The following is a 20774-nucleotide window of genomic DNA, read 5'->3' as shown; positions in this document are numbered from 1 at the left end:
CGCTTTTGATCAGTTCTCTGTTCCACCTCCTGTACAAGCTTCTCACAGATATAAAACAATTAGTTAAAATTGTTTTGAAGGCAGTGGGACGTTCCAAGGGGGTACCGAGAAGTATCATCACACCAAGAGCATGGATGTATTGAAGTACTACAGTAATGCCATCTAATTTCCGATGCTGATCCCAGAGCTGTAATTGCTGTTGCCATCTCTGTTCCTCCTTTGATCATTTATGTGGTCTCCTTGGTAACAGCAGCTGTTGACACAACTTCTGTGAACAAGGTAAAGAAGTATTCCGACTCTGTATCCAGCACGGAGCGTGATGCCAAAGACAGATGCAAAGCATACTGCTACTCTGAGCTTGCAGATGAACACAAGTAAGGACCAAAGTGAAAGCCTTCTGTAGAACCAGAACAGAAAGGACATTCTGTTTATATAAATAGTGAAAAACAGCCCATGGCTGCCAGCAGCTGACAATATTAAGATTTCTACAAGAGTAGTTTACCTTTCATGCATCTAATTTCCACTGTCTGCCCTGATTTCAACCATACTACACCACTGGTAGCAGCTCACAAATATCATTCATCAATGGCTTCTTAAACATCGGTTGCTGATAATGCTTCTATCTTACAGCCTCACACACTTTCTCTACCACTAGCTGCAATTCATATTCCTCTACCTTATGTATCAACTGTTTCCAATACCTCTTGTAAGATCATTTAAGCAGGGTTATCTTTACCTTCTGACTCAGTTGTTGTACACAATGGGCCTGAGTCATTAAGGAAAGTAAGGCAAAAAAAAACGGACTAAATATTCTCCTGGATAAACCATGTTACAATGCAAGGGGTGCAAATTAGTTTATTATTTTGCATATAAGTTAAATACTGACTGTTTTTCCATCTAGCACACAAATACTTGATAGCTTTATTTTTATACTGCAATTGAAAGTTGATCTAGGACATGCTCAACCCCATCTATAAATCTGTCACCACGTATTAAACTTACCTCCCCCTCCAAATCAACATGGTTTTGCCCAGGTGCAAAGTTACTCCTTTTTTATGCTTTACTCTCCTTAATGACTCTGGTCCAATTTGTTTGTATCATGAATTATTTAGTGTACATAGTGCATAATATGAAAGCAGTTTTTAAATAATAATAATAATAATAATGATTGAACCAGATCGCATCACAACCAGCCTGAATACCATAAATAAGTCCTTTTCTTATAAAGTGATTTTACTTATACCTAATAAACTGATAAACAGATGTAATGTTTCTCTTTATCAATAATAGAATCTGTCATAACTGACCAGTCTCTCCGATGTGATGACTGAGGTGCTTCAGTTTGCCGATTTGCTTTGGGTACAATTTTGAGGTTCCAATGTTCTGCATTGTGCCTAAGGGGCATATTCACTTATTGGCGTTACATGTAAAAGTAACGCGACGTGCGCACTATTACCGTCATTACGGTAATAGTGCGCGTAAATACCGTTATTACGGTACCTTTAACGCTGGAGCTGCGAGCTGAAATCTGGCTTAGAATTACCGTAATAACGGTAATATATTTAACGGCACGGGAAACAGCAACAGAGTCAGATGAATCCTCATTAATAGCTTCATTGGGCTAAACAAGTCTTTTTAACAAATTCTTACAAGTCCTCTTCTTTAGAAATTATTTGTGGTCTCATTACTTCAATCTCCAAAAACAAATAAGAATATTTAGTTCATCATCAGCAGCAGCTATTTAAATAGCGCCGCTAATTCCACAGCGCTGCCAGTCCCTGCCACATTGGAGCTTACAGTCTAAATTCCCATCCAGAAACACACACACACAGACAGAGAGAGAGAGAAAATAGGGTTAATTTAATAGCAGCCAATTAACCTACTAGTATGGAGTGTGGGAGGAAACCCACGTAAACACGGGGAGAACATACAAACTCCACACAGATAAGCCCATGGTCGGGAATTGAACTTGTGACCCCAGTACTGTGAGGCAGAAGTGCTAACCACTAAGCCACCGTGCTGCACCATAGTTTAGTACATTCATCCTGCATTTCAGCAAAAGCTATGTCTTCCACGGAAGTGTCTCTGATCAAAAACTTGATGTAGTAGATACAATTTGAATACCAGATTCAATTTCCAATAATTCGCCATTTGTTATGTGCAACGGAAAGGAATGCACACGTAAAATAACAATTTCAATGCACTAACTGCACCTTCCCACTCTTTGGATCATGTGTCTGAAAAATATGAACAGTGACTATGAAGAGTATTAACCTACTTTTTTCACACATTCATATATATATATATATATATATATATATATATCTACTATATAAATGCCTAGTGGCGTGTGTGAAAAAAAAAAAACAAGCTGCAGCGCCACCTGCTGGGCAGAGTTATACAGTGACCTATATATTTCTTGAAGGAGAAGTGACAGTTGGGAGTGGTTGGTGGTTGCCGGGGGTGACAGTGGGGAGTTTTTAACACCTTAAGTAGCTTGATGAAGGATGTGGCGATGAAGATGAAGGATGAGGTGATGGAGAAAAATGATGAGGTGGTGACATGTGGACAAAACCACGTTAAAAAAGGGCGTTGCGTCGGGAAGTAACGCTCTTCCCCTGAGGAGGCCTGGGCTAGGCCCAAATGCATGACAAGAACCTTTTTAACACCTTAAGTAGCTTGATTTGACTAGAATGCATGAGTATCATGCACGGGTTAACCTGTATATATATATTTGTTTATTTTTTTAATTTATTTTTTTACATCACGGACGAATTCCAAATAGCATTATACAGGATCCCTTTCCATTAATAATTTCTCTGAAATGTCAAAAAAAGACACATCAACTCAACAACTTTGTCCTAATTAATTAAAAAATAAAAAATAGTTGATAAGATATTCTAAAATAAATCCACTAGTATTTAAAATGTCTGAGTGGCGGTAACCCTTCCAGAGCCGCTCACGTCACATGCGGCCTGGGAGTGAGAAGTCACGACATTGCTAAATTTGTCACACTCTCCCCAGAGTTTGTTATGGCTTTGCTAGTAAAAGCCACGATTAAGCTTTTGTTGCAGATTCAGATGTCTGACTGAGTAGAATCGGTCCATTTATAGAGGCACCTGTGGACAGAATGAATGGATTACCAAAATCTGGATGTTCTGGCAATTCTTTAGTCCAGTGTGCTGGGTGAAGCTTAGTAGAAAATAACTTACTTTTTTTGCTTATTCCTCCGTGTTCCGTGTGTCTGTAGATCTGTTTGTATTAACAGTTTTAATATTTCCCAATCCCAAAAATGATCTTATCTTTTAATTTCATGGGTTTTGTCTATCGCCCATTTCCATCCATTAAGCCATTTTTGGTAACAATAGTCACTACAGCAACTTTTACTGGATCAACTGCGATCACTTCTTGTGTAACAGAATGACCCGAATAAAAATGACAGATTGCCTCAACAACTTCTAATTATTCAATGCTGATTTCAGGTTGTGCTCAAATAATTGATTAAAGGCCATTTTAATTCTGTTAATAAATCATCCAGATAGCACAGCGAGCTTAAATCGTTCTGGTTACCAAAAATATATGTTATTGTGCAGGTTGTAGGACTGTTGCATAATTATTTTATAATTCTGTTAATATTTAAACAATCCAACAGGTGTCATAAATGCAGTGCTATTTTTGTCATCTTCATTCATGGGAATGTTGTAAAACACTTTAGGTAAATCCACGGTCATAAAACCAACATATTCCACTTAGTGAAGCCATGATATCAGCTTGTCTTGGTGGGGGATAGGCATCCTATATAGCGAGAACATATCTGAAATCTGTAGGGGATTCTTGGATCAATAGATAGTCTCCATGCCAAAACTAAACATGCAGCCCATTCCTATTAAACTTATTGATAAATTACTTTTTTTCCATTTTATAACAAGACTTCACATATTCTTTTGAACTGTGCTAAAGACATCCTTCTGTATAGAGGTTGAAAAGGCTAGATTATTTTGCACATTAAATTAACTTAATACACCCCCAATCAATAGACTGTATCTCCATTTGTCAGCTGGTGAGTTTATGTCTATGTCTCTATATGCTGCCTAGCAACTCGAAGCCATGACCTGTGGAAACATCAGAGCAATGAAATGGGTAATTGAGCAATCAGCCCACTTTACAGTGATTTACAGAGCACCTAAAGTGGTTGCATTGACAAATACTGCTGTGTCACTTAGTAAAGTCTACTTAACATGTATGTCAACTTAGGGAATCTGTTATATATCCCAACATCTAAACAAGCCAAATTATCTGGTGAAACATGCTTGGAAGATGTTTTTAGATGCACATGCATTGAAGAGAGATTTGCACTAACCAAAGGCAGCTTCACCTCACACCTGATTGTTGAACACTAACTATAGTATAGAACAGAAAGGCAACGGGAAAAAAGGTGGAGAGCCAAATGTACAGTCCTCCAACCTCCTCTTCCGGTTATGCTGCTAGACCACCCTGCACTGTGCAATGGAGGTCACGTGATGCAGAAGTCAGTTGCCCCCATTCTGATAAGGCCGAGAGCAACCAGCTGGGTTTGAGGCTGTCACATACTGGTTACTAGCTGGTATTGGTGCAGCCACGGGGAGGCGCAGAGTGTAACGGACCCCCGGTATGCACTAAGGGCCCCCACAAGGGAGTTTGGGCTTCACTGCAAGGGGAGCGCAGGAGGTGGTTCTACAAGACGGCCACCAGCGTCGGAACAGAGTGGAATAAGCGTAATCAATCAAACCGGGTCAGAACCAACGGGCAGCGAGGTACAAAAGGAGAGTCCGAAGAATAGTCAGAGACGGGTCAAGTATCAGGACACTAGAGCTGGAGGCAAGGTACAAGGCGAAATCCAAACAAAAGGTCAGAAAGAAGCCGGGTCAGAACACAGTCAGGAACAGATGCAGGCAATAGCTGGAGCAAGGTGAAACCAAAAACTCTGGCACTCTGATGGTGCCAGAGACTACCTAAAATACCCCTAAGTCTCCCCTGATAGGAGGCAGAGTTGTGGCATTCAGGGACGCTGACCGCCGAGTGGAAGCGCTAGACGTCCCATTGCCCAGCAACGGAAAGCGTGGGAGACCGCTCATGCGTGCCCAGCAACCCGGAAGCGAGGGGGGAGGGTCCTGATCAGAGTCAGTGCGGAGGCGGTGCCTGACAGTGGCGCAGATGAAGGCTCAACGGGCCACTGGTGGCCTGCGGGCTGCCAGTTGCCCACCGCTTGTATATAATCTATGATCAATAGTAACCTCTCTAGTGAGCTATATTTCTAGGTGCATCAAGGTAGTTGTTCTTGCTCCTCTGTACTTGTAGGACTCAATTTTAATGAATCAGTTGCATCAAATATTTAGGTATGACAATAATTTCGATTCAAATGGCCTCATTTATAGGTAGAAGTCAATCCTCAGCAAAATAATGTTGTGGGGGGGGGAGTTGAGGGGGCAATTTTAAACTATATTGGCAGAGTTATAGTTGGGATGGGGGGCTTCCTAGCTCAACTTTAAAATACAGCAGCCCAATATTTGTTTATGCACCATGCAAAAAAAAAGTGTTTTCGCACCTCAAGTCCAGATACAAATTTGCACCCTTTGTTTATCGACAGTTATTTGATCAATTTAGTGCAAGTAGCACAATGAAAATAAATCTGATTGTCTGATTGGTTGTCATGAATTTCCGCTGTTAATAAATAACCCCATGGGGTAAATGTATCAAGCTGAGAGTTTTCCGGCGAGTTTGAAAAGTGGAGATGTTGCCTATAGCAACCAATCAGATTCTAGCTGTCAGTTTGTAGAATGTACTAAATAAATGATAGCTGGAATCTGATTGGTTTTTTAAACCCGCCGGAAAACTCTCAGCTTGATACATTTACCTCCATATGTCTTACAGCAGTGAAGGGAAACAAGAGGCACTAGGGTCGCATGTGGCCCTCCGAGCCTTCACCTGTGGCCCTCAGCTTCTTATAGTCATATATGTTTGGTCTAGCTTGTAACACTTGTTTGATATGCCTGCTGATGTATTATTAGAGATAGGTACCTCCTTTTTGGATTAAATGTATTGTTTTAATTTATTACTGAGATTAAGGGTAACCTGCGGCTCTGTTGAAGGTTAGAGGACCACACCATGCGGCCCCTGAAGGGTTTAAGGCTACCCATCACTGTCTTATAGCATGAATATTGAACTCAGTGTTTAAATTAACCAAATACAAAGGAAAAAAAGGATGTTAATGTGTCTTAAATGGCATCCACTGACTAAACAGGGTTGTATGACAATCAAACAAAAACTCTGCTGTACTGCAATATACTGTGTCAGTTTAGTACACTTGTTTCCTCTATAAAAATGTTTGTGATGTGAAATATAGTCCTTAAAATGTCATTGTAAATTTAGGAAAACAATGACATTGTAACACTGACAAGTGTCTGGAGGTAATTGCAGAAATATAAATATTGATGATTAAAAACAAAGAAATTCTGATCACTGTCATCAATATGTCATAGAGAGGACAGTTTCCATCCACCTGACATTCACACGCACAGTAAATGGTAAAGCTGAGCGTGATGCGCATAGCAGATGCAGAAAGAATGAGGAAGAACAGACGTGATTACTGACTGCTGCAAACTGGAAAAATTTAGAACCAGCCAGGACATTTAACGATCCTTCTTCTATACCCCTGCGCGCAGGGAGAGGGGATGACAAGCTCGCTGAAAGTACAATTACACTCAAGTGACAAGGTCATTGACCTTATTACTTGCCAGATGACACCACAAAAGACACAGGAGGGCATCTGCTGATCCTACAGAATGTCTATCTTGACAACTTGCAGCGCCAGTACTGAGTTTTAGTTCAAAAAGTCACAATTATTACATTGAATTGAGGTGTGATTTGAGAGCATGTGGAAGCAATATTGGATGAACGGTCTTGACTACATATCACATGTACATTATTGCAGGTGCGTCACATAATGTATGTTTAACATTTAGTTTAGACTGGCGTGGTCCTGAAGCATCATGCTGCTCTTAGTCCTGGTTCACATTATGTCCCAGGGAAAAATGCAGGATTTGTAGAGGGGGGTTTCCACACCATGCTGCCAGTGGGCGTGACCAGTATGCATGGGGGGCGTGGCTATAATATTAGACAGTGCTTGGCTACTCTCCAACTCTCCCTATCCCCATAATATACATGGGCAATGCTGCGTGCACTACTGTTTGGTGCACGGAGCTCTCCCTTTTCAAGCAGAGCTGTGTGAAGCAGGGGCAGGGTCCAGTCACCTCAATTATACAGTGCCCCAGGGTTGGAGGGGGGGAGGGTTTCCAGGCACTAGGAAACCCCCTCGGTTTGCCTATGTGTCCTCCCGTTTATGCCTCCCATTGTCACACATGACCCTCTGTACTCCCCGTGTCACATTTGCCCCACTCCTCCTTGTCACACATGTTCCCCACCCTTAAACCCCGTCACACCACCCTTACTTTTTTTTCCATATGATTCCCACATTTCCTCCCATTCTCACATGAGAAGATAAGGCTGAGGGGGGATTCAGTATGTAACAGGGGTAGGCTCATATTTGCCCACTCTCCCGTAATGTCCGGGAGACTCCTGAATTCCAGGTAAGTTTCCCGGACTCTCAGGACATTAGGGCATTCTGCTGCATCTGCCCACTTTGCATTGAGGGGGCAGGGCCAAATGATGCAATTTGTCAAGCCCCGCCCACACATGCGCATCTCCCAGAAGCCAGCTTTGAAAAGTTGGCAAGTATGGGTAGACTCAGTGGCTAGCAGACAAACTAGACATATCTTGGTGGGCTCGGCCTTTCACCCAACATTACCAGATAACTTACTTCCAGCGCTGACAGCTGTGTGATTAGTGCTAACTTTAAAAACTGGGAGGGAGATTCAAACTACCTTTTCATAAATGAAGAGAGAATGTAGGTGCTAAATGGACAGGGAATACCACCAATCCAATCAGGAACTGTATTTAATATACACCTCCATCCTAAATCCTGATTGGATTGCTGGTGTGTCCTGTCCTGGGGCTTATGGAAGGCAGAGCCCACTAAGATATGTCTATTTAGCCTGTGTTGTATAAAGATTTACAACCCTTTCAACTTAAACACTTAGGGCTTGATGCAGATTTGATTGAAAATCGGGCACAATTTATGCTCAAAAAAGCCGGATGTAAAAATAGCATATCTATGCCTAAATGCTGAGCTGCACGCATCTTAAGATCCATGTAGGTCTAAACCGGTAGCATATGTACCCGAGTTACACCGGGCACACGTCACAAACACTTGCGTTCCACTTGCACCTATGTTTCTATCCATTTTTTTTTTATGTGAAACAAACTCATTTATTTTAGCCATCAAAAAACTTAAAAAACCTCTCTAAACACATCAGAAACAACTCCCTGTACAAAAATAAGAAGGTTTGCTTAAACATGAGAGCAAAAGCATAATATTTGTCCGAGGAACAAAAAAAGCACCAATCAGTGCCAACTGAGCAATCGCAAGCAACCAATCACAAGTTGTTTGCTAGTGCCCCTCCAGGTGCAATCTGGTATTAGTGGCAACATCACGCAAATCTGAAAAGTGTCTCTACTAGATGGAAGAGCAGATTTAAATACATTGCATACTAAATATTATTTTGCTATTTTTAAATAAAGAAAGCAATAATCCATTTTTGCAACATTAATGTGTGTCCTTCACTACATATTTTCTCTAATGGTGCAGATGGAATTGAAAAGGTTACTGTAGCTGAAAATAGCAAAATGAATGTTACAGGTTATTCAAAATTTCATTAAAAAATACATTTTATTGCTTGGGTCCAATTCAATTTGTGGAAATAAAAATGCTTGAAATGTACAATCAATTATTAGGAAAACAGGATGTCAAAGTGAAACATGCACAATTTGCATATTTGGATGGAAAAAAAAATTGTTTCTGAGATAACCAATCACTTTTCTATGAAGTCCTAATTTACTCACACAGGCGCGTGACTCCACGGCACAACACAACGCTTGTATTATACGGAGGAATGCAGTCGTCTTTGGTGTACACGGCCCCATTTCATGCTGTTTATTAAAATTATATCAGTTGTAGAGTGATCATTTTGTCCATGCTCAGCAAGCAAGAAACTAGGTAATGAGCCTGCAAAATTTCCATAAATATTATTTCGTAATAGACAATACAGTTACACTAAAAAATAAATATTCGAGTTGACTTTTTTTTTTTTGCTGGTGGCCACTGCTCAGAACGTCAGTGAAACAGTAGCCATCTGTCTCACCTGATAATGGAAATTGGGTGTTCTCGAAACCTAGTTGCCAATTATACAGACAGGTAAAGTAATCTCACAGAGATTGCTATCCCCCTGTGGCATAAAGAAGCAGAGTTAAGTTAATAGAGTGGTGTATTTCATGGCTGAACTTTTTTTGTGGAAGTGGCTAAGGAATAAAAGTGATTTTTTTTTTAGTTTGTGTTGACTAGGGTCTAAGTACCTTATTGTATTCAATTTTGATCTTGTCCACGTATGTGTATAAACTGTTTACCAGCCAGCAGATCAAAAGGGTGGGATAGGCTTTTCCGATACTGATACGTCCGACACTGTTTAGTGTGACTTTAAAATTCCGAAGCCTAACAGGGAGACATGGCAGATATTCAGACTTACCCTTACACACATACCCTGCATTTCCGACAGGCCTTGAATAAACTGTGACTTCAGAAAAGGGCGACCGTTGAAATTTACATCACTTCAAAACGCGACTCTAAAATTTCTGGTTTTAAAGCGGCAATGCACGGACCTGGTGCTTGACCCCAATCCTAACCCTAACCGTATACCTAACCCTTAGATTAGATTAATCTGCATCGGGTCCGTGCATTGCCGCTTTAACACCGGAAATGTCAGAGTTGCGTTTTGAAGTGACGTAAATTTTAACTGTCGCCCTTTTCTGTTGTCGCAGTTTATTAAGGCTCTGTCGGAAATCTTGTGTGTGTGTGTGTAATGGTAAGTCTGAATTTCTGTCATGTCGCCCTGTTAGGCTTCGGAATTTTCATGTCGCACTAAACAGTGTCGGACATATCGGTATAGTCATAGTGGCTACCACCCAATAAAAGGGCTGCAGAGTAGGCCTGGACTATATCAATAAATGTTAATAAAAATAGTAATAATAATAATAATAATAATAATATAAATAATAACATAGCCAGTCAGATCACTGGCATGTTCACCCCAGTGGTGAAGAGCGCATTGACCGGTCTACTCGCTTGATGGTGTTTGTGACACCAGAGCTGCATGTGACATAGGCATTGTCGTGACGTAAGGAGGGGATTGGAAACAAGTAGGAAATTACAGACTCATTGGAAGTAACAGCACCCCCCCCCCTTCCCCAACTGTAAAAAGTAGTGACATCAATCACATGAGGATTGGGGTGTTAAACCCAACTCTGTACTAAGCAACCTTCATAATCCCACTTGTTAAATTATTGCCCCGTTTTCTCCCCCATAAAATGTCCATACTTTAAAAATATATATTTTCTCAGCCATGAAAGGAATGGGCTATCTGTCCTGAAAAAAATATATATATTTTGGGGTAGTATACAAAATATGACACTTCCCCCAAAAATGGACTAAGAATGAAAACACTTAAATACCGTATATACTCGAGTATAAGTCGACCCGAATATAAGCCGAGGCACCTAATTTTACCACCAAAAACAGGTAAAACTTATTGACTCGAGTATAAGCCTAGGGTGGGAAATGCAGGAGCTACTGGTAATTTTTTTCGATTTATTCATTATTATGTTTTTTTTTATTTACATCTGTATATGCATTTTTGTTGTACACATTTTTATATCATGTGTGTTTTTCAGTTTAATGCTATGAATAGGCGTCAGCGTTCTGTAGTAGTCTCATACGCAGTGAAGATATAATTTATGGCCAATAAGCACTCCTCAGGAGACTACAAATCGATAATGTCTCAAATGCTCAAGTGAGCGCTGATGGTGTTTGGAACGCAAACACCCTGAATTCTGTGAAGTGGGTGTAACTCTGAAAGTGGAAGTCCTCATACAATCATTGGGTCCAGGAAGTGCTTGAAAGAACTGAATGTATTGCTCAATCAAAAACCCGTGAATTCAAACTACTGGTTCTCTGTGCATAAGGATGGTATAACACTGTTCCGGTAATAATAGGGGGACAATCAAGTCTCAATTTGTTAAACCAAATGGTAATTCTCGTAGAGTAAGCAGATCAATTTCTGCACATTCCGGTATTGCAATACTTCGGTAATGTTGAACAAATACATAGACACAAACACGTTTCAATTGAGTGAACCGAATATGAAATACTCTGGAGATAGCAGATCAATCTCTACACAGGGAGATAGTGTGACACTTCAACTGGTAATAGATACATATGCAATACGATACCATGTCGTGATGAATCTCCGAGATCAGTCTTAATCCATTCGGCATATATTTCACCCCGCAGTGGAACGCATGTGCGTTCCACCAACAGGAAGTTCGGCATTTGAAACGCAAGTTTGCGTTCCAAATGCAAAACTTCCTGTCAGGGGAACTCACATGCGTTCCACTGCGGAACTTAACAGCTGCGGGACCGGACACCAGGAAGTTCACCCGTGTATAAGCCGAGGGGGCCTTTTTCAGCACACAAAAATGTGCTGAAAAACTCGGCTTATACACGAGTATATATGGTAAGTAATATTGAGCCAATAGATACATTTTAATGTACTTAGTTTGCTAATCTTGTCCCCGAATCAAACAGAAATTAAAAAAGAAATGATCAGAGGCTAAGCGTCTTTTTGTCATGTATATTTGTTATTTCTGATGGTTTGTGTGACTTATAGCAAAATTATTTTGATATATATTCGTATCAATTACATATTAAAATAATTCACAAAAGCAAACCTCCCTGCAGTCTCAAATCTCATGAATAATCCAGCATCTAATAATTTGCAGAAACAATCTCTTTCACTCAAAAAACACACCTTCGATCATGAACATGTCTACTTTAAAAATCTGGCGAGCATGCCTAGTGCACTGACTTAGCTCCTCCCATACCTCTTTGGACCCTCCCCTAAACCTCATACCCTTCAGAATATTTTAGTGGAGTGATATATTGTAGCAAAATTATTATGTTCCACTTAGAGTGTTGTAAAAGCAGAAACGCTGCCAGCATCTGAACCCCAACTATAGAAAAGCTTGAACCAGTCGCGTTTCGATTCCTGATCCGGTTTGACAGCTCAAGCGCGTTGGGGTTAAATTTATTTTGCCTTTTGCTTTTTTTTTTTTTGCAAACGGTGAACCTCAAACACAAATGGTGAATGGCTAATCTTGAAGTGAACATTTCAAACACAGTAACGTCGGCAGTTTGGTTTTAACAAAAAAAAAAAGACATTTTTTATTAATTAAAAAATATGATTTAAATATTGTTTTTTTATTTAAAAAATGTTAACTTCAATGCAAATGGTGAACACAAATGGTGAATCTTGCAATGAATGACAAATGCGAACTGCGGGCGCTTTACCAGACTTTCTTCTGCCGAGTGCTGAGCCGATCAGGATAACAAGGATATTCCCTTAAAATGTCAATCTGTGATCTTTGTTAATAAGTGGTTTTACAGCAGGTTATCTACACACAAGTCATTGTCGCACCATGATAGATATCCAGTCACTGAAGCAGATGGGATGTTTTAGATCAGATCTTTACATTTACAATGAAAATACCCTGCAAATATTAAAAAAAAGACAATTACTTATAAATAAAGCTTGTTGAAATGAAGGGCTTTAAATCAATGAATGGGAAATGATATCATACCATGTGTATATATTACCTATTGTTTTTTTCTTGTATGAATTTCAGCGCACGAGTATAGCGCCATTGTCATTTTAATGTCTAGTCTAAGTAATAATTCAATGTATTCATTCATTCATTCAAAATTACAGTAAAATACAGAGATTTTGGTATTGGAGCACTAATGTTAGTCTTGTAAATGACTTCGACATCATCTTAAGAAGTGGAAATATGCAGTTTCAAGTGGAATTTTAATGGGCTCCTCGATTCTCATGCAGGAATCGCAAGTGTCCTCTTTGGCAAGGTCATTCTAAACTTTGGGTATGGAATACATAAATGACTGTCATGCAACTTTGATCTGCCCCAGGGAAGCGTTAACCTACAGAGGACTCTTTCAATTTTTTTTTTTTTTACTTTAACATTTATGATTAAACTTACCCACAATGTTCTGATTTTTATAACTGCAATTTAACTTTCCATTTCATCTTAGTAGTGGCGTCACGATGTATTAGCAAAACCTTTTCCACTGTGTACATAGCAAGATACATATACATAGTAGCTTTATTATCATATAAAATGTACTTATCCTCTGAAATAATATTAATAATAATAATAATAATAATAATAATAATGATAATAATAATAATTAGTTGGATAGTACCATATATATCTAATATATAAATGTCTAGTGGCGTGTGTTAGTCTGTCTGTCTGTGGGAAAAAAAAACAAGCTGCAGTGCCACCTGCTGGGCGGAGTTATACACTGACCTACTAAATTCTTAGTGTGTGTGGTAAAAAAAATTCAGAAAGGGCTGAAATTTGGTATACTAAGATGTTTTTAATTTGTTAATTTAATTTGTTAATTGTTAAAAGTGTTTATAAAGATTTAAAAAAATATATATATATATTTCTTGAAGGAGAAGTGACAGTTGGGAGTGGTTGGTGGTTGCCGGGGGTGACAGTGGGGAGTGGTTGGTGGTTGAGGCCTGGGCTATGGCCCAAATGCATGACAAGGACCTTTTTAACACCTTAAGTAGCTTGATTTGAGTAGAATGCATGAGTATCATGCACGGGTTAACTTGTATGTATATATATATATATATATATATATAGGGCACAGAACCGAGATGTGGGGAGAATTATCACTTAAGGGAATGGAGAGGTTACGTTATAAATAAAGATTATAAGAGAGATAACCAAACTACTGCGTACAATATAGATATGTCAAAGGTCAATAAGTCTGCCGTTCCAGTGCGCTTGTTATATAGAGGTGCAGAGTTTTAAGATGACATCAGCATAGAAAAGACTTACCCAGTGTAAAGTCAGTCGGATTATGAAATTCTTTGACAACAGAAGTGGTCATGGACAATTTTTTACTGCATTTAAAATTTGGATGTGGATTTGATGGTTTTATTAAAATGCTGTCTCTATCTATAACTATTCAGTTGCATTATTGGGATGACTGGGATGATTGAACCAGGGAATTAAACTGACTGCCTTTTATGGGGTCAGGGATTTTCCCACCCGCCAATCACAAGGTGGAATAATTAGCAACTATTTCAATTGGGCATTGTTATTATTATTATTGTTCATTTGTATGGCGCCACAGATTCCGTAGCGCCTGACATAGTAGTACAAATAAGACATGCATGAAAACAGCAGATTTAACAATTACATGGGTATAGAGCAGAATAATACATGCATGGATGCAATTAACGAAATAAATCGCATGACGTGCAAAAACAATTCAGCATCAGACATGATAGGGACAAACAAGGAAAATATAGACTGGATGCACGCCAGACATTAGGTCGAGGACCCTTCCTGTGAGAGCTTACATTCTAGAGGGAGGGGGTAGTGAGAAACAATAGGTACTAAAAGGACATTCCTTTTAGCAGTCCAGGTGGGAGCAGAGTAGGTGGAGGCTGCACAGTTGCACTGGCAGGAGGGTGGGTTGAAGTGGAAATAGAGTAGGTTGAAGAAGGTGAGGATATTGGGGTGGGAGAATGGGGATGAGAGGGAACAACGGGGAAGAGCTAGGAGGGCAGTGTGGAGAGGAGTATGGTGCAGTGTGGATAGACATGGAAAGCAGTTAGCATAGTGTGGTTACAACAACATGGTAATACAGATGAACAGATCGGACATACTGAGAAGCTAAATGAGAGTCAAGGTTTGGTCTTCTAGCAGATCAGTAAGTCGTGTCCAAGAAAGGTGCTTGAGATGGAAGGTAACAGGACTCGGTGGAGTGTTGGATGTTTTGTAGCAGTGATATTAGGTAGTGTTTCACTTTCCACTTGCTCAGCACAGCTGAAACGTATATTACATCAAACCTGAAGGACTTTCTTCATTGTGAGACCTTACTAAGTACATTACTATGTCTTTCACAACAGGGGGTGAATTATCGTGTATGATACATAGCAGCAGGTTGTATTTCTACAAAAAAAGTTAAATATTTTAGCATTCCATTTAAACATATAGCATTCAATTTTATTAAATTATGTTTTGATTTAGCTATTACTTTTCCATTCACTGGAATGCAATTCTCTTTAAAAAGAAATAAATGGGGTTTGCAAAATTAAATACCTACAAATTTAAATGTTAACAAAAAGTAAAAAAAAAAATATTTGTTCTGTCTTTCTTCACACACATGTGCATTTGGTTTGAATGTCATGCATTTGTGTCGATGTTACATTGAATGAAAGTCAATCCAAATCCCCCACAATGCACCAGTGCCCCAATATTTGTTTTCTTCATCTCAATTCCACCCTCTTTCTCCCAAACTAAGAATTTATGCAGCAATGTTTAAAGTTGGACGGTGTACGGTGGTATGCCACACCGTCACTTCTACTACTGCCTTCTTTTTATATCTATCAAATTCCATTAACTTACATTTTCCATACCAGCACTTTTAAATTTCCACTTTGATTATTAAGTATGTTGTACCCTTCTCCTGGGTGTTTACCATAAGCAGCTACATTTTTGTGAAAGGTTTTCTGCATCCTGATTGAATCACATACTTTTGGGTTGTGAAGGCTGCATTTGATCTGTCACATGAAGGTAGTACTGGGGTTTTATTACTATTTTTTTTCATTTTTATTATGTAATAAGTTCTAATACTACATTGTTCATCTAATTTTTCTGAGGGTATTGGTGCACACTAAAATCATACTTGCCAACATTTCCTGATTGTCACAATTTTGGCCAATTACAACAGGGGGCATGGCTAAGATGATGCAATTTTTGCGTCATTAAGCCCCGCCACTTATATTTTCCGGGGGCGAGAACCGGGAGGTTGCCCTGCTCTCCTGGGAGGTCTCCCAGAAATGCGGGAGTCTCCTGGAGATTCCGGAAGAGTAGGCAACTATGCGTTAAAGAAAAGCAGCTAATGAATCTCTAGAGACTGAAGTGTCTTTTACATTTCTATCTCCATTACTGAAGTCATGTTGTCTTACCTGTCAGTCTTTGATTAAATCTTGGTCTCCATGAAAATGGCCACCTCCATAGGCATCACTACATGGACATAGGACACAATTTCTGAACAGTGTCATCATGCCACAGATGGCCGAAGCCAACCACGTCTTGTACTAGCTCAGCATCAGGGAGAATGCCAGACTCTTCAGGGAGTGAGGGAGATCACCCCTATTTCAGGGAGTCTCCCTGACATTCAGGGAGACTTGGCAAGTATGACTAAACCTTAATCTCTATCACTTTTTCAGCATTCCCTATTTAGTTCCTTATCTTTAGGTTCCATTTAAATTCCACATTCCTGTAGGTCAGAATGAAAATTTCTAGAGATAGAATCTGAGGTGCTGTGAATGTTTGTGTGTTGAACACAGCACACAATATCAGCCAGTTCTTGCAATGTTGTTGGATTGGTAGCTGACTCCTTTCTCTTCCAATACCTCCCACTTGGTTTCAGAGATTTTGCATCTAATGGAACAACCAGGAAACGGTGCTGTATGATTTTGTCCCATGTAAAGTGCCCTTGTGGCCAACTTTTCATATTAGTTTTCTAAGAAGCTTCATATATTTCTTGTAATAGATATACTCAGCAAGATTTATTTCCAGAAATATTTGCTAAACTTAGACTGTGGTAACAAGGCAGAAGTTTGGCAAACTGAACCTAGTCTAAGGCTGGGTACACACTACAGAAAATTTCTCCCAATGCGATATCGTTAATGATTGTACCACTGACTGAAAGTCTCGATCAGCAGCCGATTCATGTGTATACATTACACGTTTTACAAGATTTACCTTCAGATCTGTGCTCTTCACCTGTCATAACCATCGGCTTAAAAGACCCTGACTCTGGAATCTCCATAAAATTCTATGGACACTGCCGGTCCTGAGTGCTTACACACTGCAGAACTGGAACAACATTGTTCCATCATTGAACGAGATTTTTAATACATTTATAGAATCAAGTGAGACGATACAATGTGCTTTGAAACGATAATTGTTCATCATTGGAGCCTACACAATAATGCGGTTTGGGGCCAAACGGTCGTTTATTGTGTGATTGGCCTGGTAATCAGGTGAAAACCTGTAGTGTATACCCAGCCTTAGCCCACTTGAGGAATTTAGTCTGTTAAAATAATTGTTGCAAAATAAATATAGACTTGTGTCCTGTCCATTCAATGTACAACTACACTCTGCATAGATATCCCACTCTGTCTTCTCTGCAAATTTGATCTTAACTTCAGCTTGTTAAATTCAGCAAACCTGTGGCTTAATTCAGGTATAAGGTGATTCAGAGTCTAGAAGTGTAGTAGACAAGTTTGCTCATTCTGTGAATGGATGAATAACTGTCTCCAGCATAGAGCAGTGTTTCTCAAAACTGGCCCTCAGGACCCCAAGCAGTGCAGGTTTTCCATATCTCCTTGCTTTAGCACAGGTGTATTCATTACTGACTGACACATTGTAACAGATCCACAGGTGGTATAATTATTTCACTTGTCATCTGGAAAACCTGCACTGTTAGGGGACTGGGTTTGAGAAATACTGTCACAGAAATCCTGGTTGTGCTGGTATGTTGTTCATGTTGATCAGTCAGATCATTGGTATAACTGTTAGGAGCAGGGAGGTGATGTCTAAAATGATTTTACTGATAACATAATCTTCACTGGAGTCACTGGTAGGGTAAGTATAATTAATACAATACGTACACTACTGGAGTCCTTAAAAATTTGGAAAGTGTAGTTGTAAATTAATGAATGGCAGAGATACCAAATAATGATTCATTAAGGAAAGGAAAGCAAAAAAAATGAGTAAGTTTGCACCTTGGCAAAACCTTGTTACATTGGAGGGAGAGGTCAATTTAAATTGTGTGGACAGATTTATAGTTGGGGTAGGGCATGTCCTAGATCAACTTTAAATTTCAGTGTAAAAATAAAGCTATCAAGTATTTGTGTGCTAAATGAAAAAAACAGCCAGTATTTTCCTTATTTGCAAAATAATAAACTAATTTGGACCCCTTGCATTGCAGCATGGTTTTGCCAAGATACAAAGTTACTCATTTTTTTGCTTTCCTTTCCTTAATGAATCAGGCCCATTATGTTTATAAGTGAATTTCAGTCTGATCTTGGAAAGTTATACATAGACATTAAAATGTATCTAGTTCAGAGAACATAATTAACTATAATTTGATTGCAATAGTTTTTAAAATCTCAAGTTGATGCTACTCAACAAGACAGAGCGTTGTTTGAATAGCATGGCTGTTAGCATTATAATGAACTTCGATTTTTCTTTCACCCGCTATATATAATGTCCTTTATTTGAAACAACTGATTTCCATGTAAACAAATTTGTGTTAGTTGTAAACTCGCACACGTATCGTTGCTAAAAATAGCAATGGGAATGACTAAAACGTTATATTACCCTAGATAATAAACTGGACTTAAGCTAAATAATTCATCCTATCAACCTACACATTTCAATCTGTTAAACCTATCTACCACATTCCACTGGCTGAGCCGTATTCCACTTTGTAAATGAAAGGTAATCTGAAGTGTTATTGATTATAAAGTACTTTAAAGTCTATCCCTTGCTAATCTAATCTAAAACTAATTTACAAATAAACCATCTGATCTATCAGGCAACGATTAGACATTTTAGCCAGTGGTTGATTTAGAATAACCATAGCCAGAGTTAACAGTAATGCAATGTCAGTTTAAGTCCTCATACCCACTTGCATTATTTAATGTTATATGGCCTGATTTATTAAGAAACGTAAGCAAGAAATTTCTTACTTGCACTAAGTCTCCCGGACAAAACCATGTTAAAATACAAGGGGTGAAAATTAGTTTTCTATTTTGCACATAAGTTAAATACTGGCTTTTTTTTTCATGTAGCACACAAATACTTGATAGCTTTATCTGTACACTGAAATTTAAAGCTGATGTTTGTGTGCTATATGAAAAAACAGCCAGTATTTAACTTATGTGCACAATAGAAAACTGATTTTCACCCCTTGTATTTTAACATTCAATGGACCTGAGTCATCATCATCATTTATTTATATAGCGCCAGCAAATTCCGTAGCGCTTTACAATTGGGAACAAACATTAATAAAACAATACTGGGTAATACATACAGACAGAGAGGTAAGAGGGCCCTGCTTGCAAGTTTACAATCTATGAGATTAAAACACACATACTGAGCACAGGATGCGTTTATTTTAAACCGCACATAACTCTGCTCTGCATACTTCCGAAATCAACAAGGAGCGGATCTCAGGAGCGGATCTCATGATACGTGTGGTGATGACTACGGCTGTAGGTTTACTCTGCTGTACTAAACCACACACTGCAGGACAAAATCTCAAAAGAACGCATAGAAAACTATATATATATATATATATATATATATATATATATATAACTGTTACATGTTAATATTATAGTCATTTATGATTATACATGGAATTTTTTTAAAAAAAATGTTTTTTTTTGTTGAAAAACATTTATTAGGGTGTACTTAATGTCTGCTGTACATAACAGACATTTTTACAGTTGTTTCTGACTGCAAACACATGTTATAGCATGCACAGGATACTGACGTATATAGGACTCAGGACTTAGACTAGACCCCCAGCTGGAGCAAGAGATACGGCAGAAAACCAGCCTACTTCTGTGTGCGCCCAGGTGTGGTTGGGACGTGGCTGTACGGGAACGCCCTTACTGTACATCGTCTACGTGCATCCGCCCATTCCTTACCTCGCTCCCTCACCAAAATTGTAGGCTGTAGTAAGTGTCGTTTAAGCTTGAAGATGACTTGGATGTGGCCGCGTTCTTTTGTGCAGTGATTTCGCGCAAAATCAGCAGCTACGTTCCTTAATGACTCAGACCCAATATGTTTACTACAAGCTGAATGCATTGGAGAACTATGCGATGACCTGATAATTCTAGTACCAAACACACATCAAGCAGGCTGAATCAACACGAAAACACATCTTTTTACAAATACATGTAAACCATTTCTCATTATTATTGTTTATTATTATTATTATTATTACAAAGAGTTCTGACATTTTCCTGTGCATGTCCTGTCCATGTTCAGATGCTTACGACCTGCAGTCTTCCATCCTAAATTAGGTTGACAGAAACTAAGGTGTTCTGTTGACGGAAGAAGTTGGGCACATATTCTATTCATACAAACTGCACACACACAAGTCTGTGCACATACATGGCTACTTCTTCTGATTTGGTTCATTTTTGGTTTCACTTTATCTGTCGATTGTGTTGAGGATTCTACAGCAGATTAGAAATCAGAGTTTCAATCTGGAAGATAAGGGGGCAAAGGAGATCTAGAAACTACACTATACCTCTACATTTATCACAATATTGGACTCCTAGTTCAATTTCAGTAAAAATTTGATTAAAAAAGCCTTTATTTTTGGTTGAAACAGCAAATATGTGTACAAGGATGTCCTCGATGGTAAAATAAAAGTGTTAGCA

The 20774-nt window shown here is 39.0% G+C and overlaps 1 long non-coding RNA gene across 1 annotated transcript in view; it reads left to right on the top strand.

The window, feature by feature from the left end:
- LOC142108876 (uncharacterized) overlaps positions 1-20774 on the top strand; it is a 109122-nt gene that overhangs the window by 71249 nt on the left and 17099 nt on the right. The window lies entirely within an intron of this gene.

Source organism: Mixophyes fleayi, chromosome 12, assembly GCF_038048845.1.
Source record: "Mixophyes fleayi isolate aMixFle1 chromosome 12, aMixFle1.hap1, whole genome shotgun sequence".
Lineage (NCBI taxonomy): Eukaryota > Metazoa > Chordata > Amphibia > Anura > Limnodynastidae > Mixophyes > Mixophyes fleayi.
Note: the sequence above shows the minus strand (reverse complement) of the source record. Positions and strands in the feature narration are given on the sequence as shown.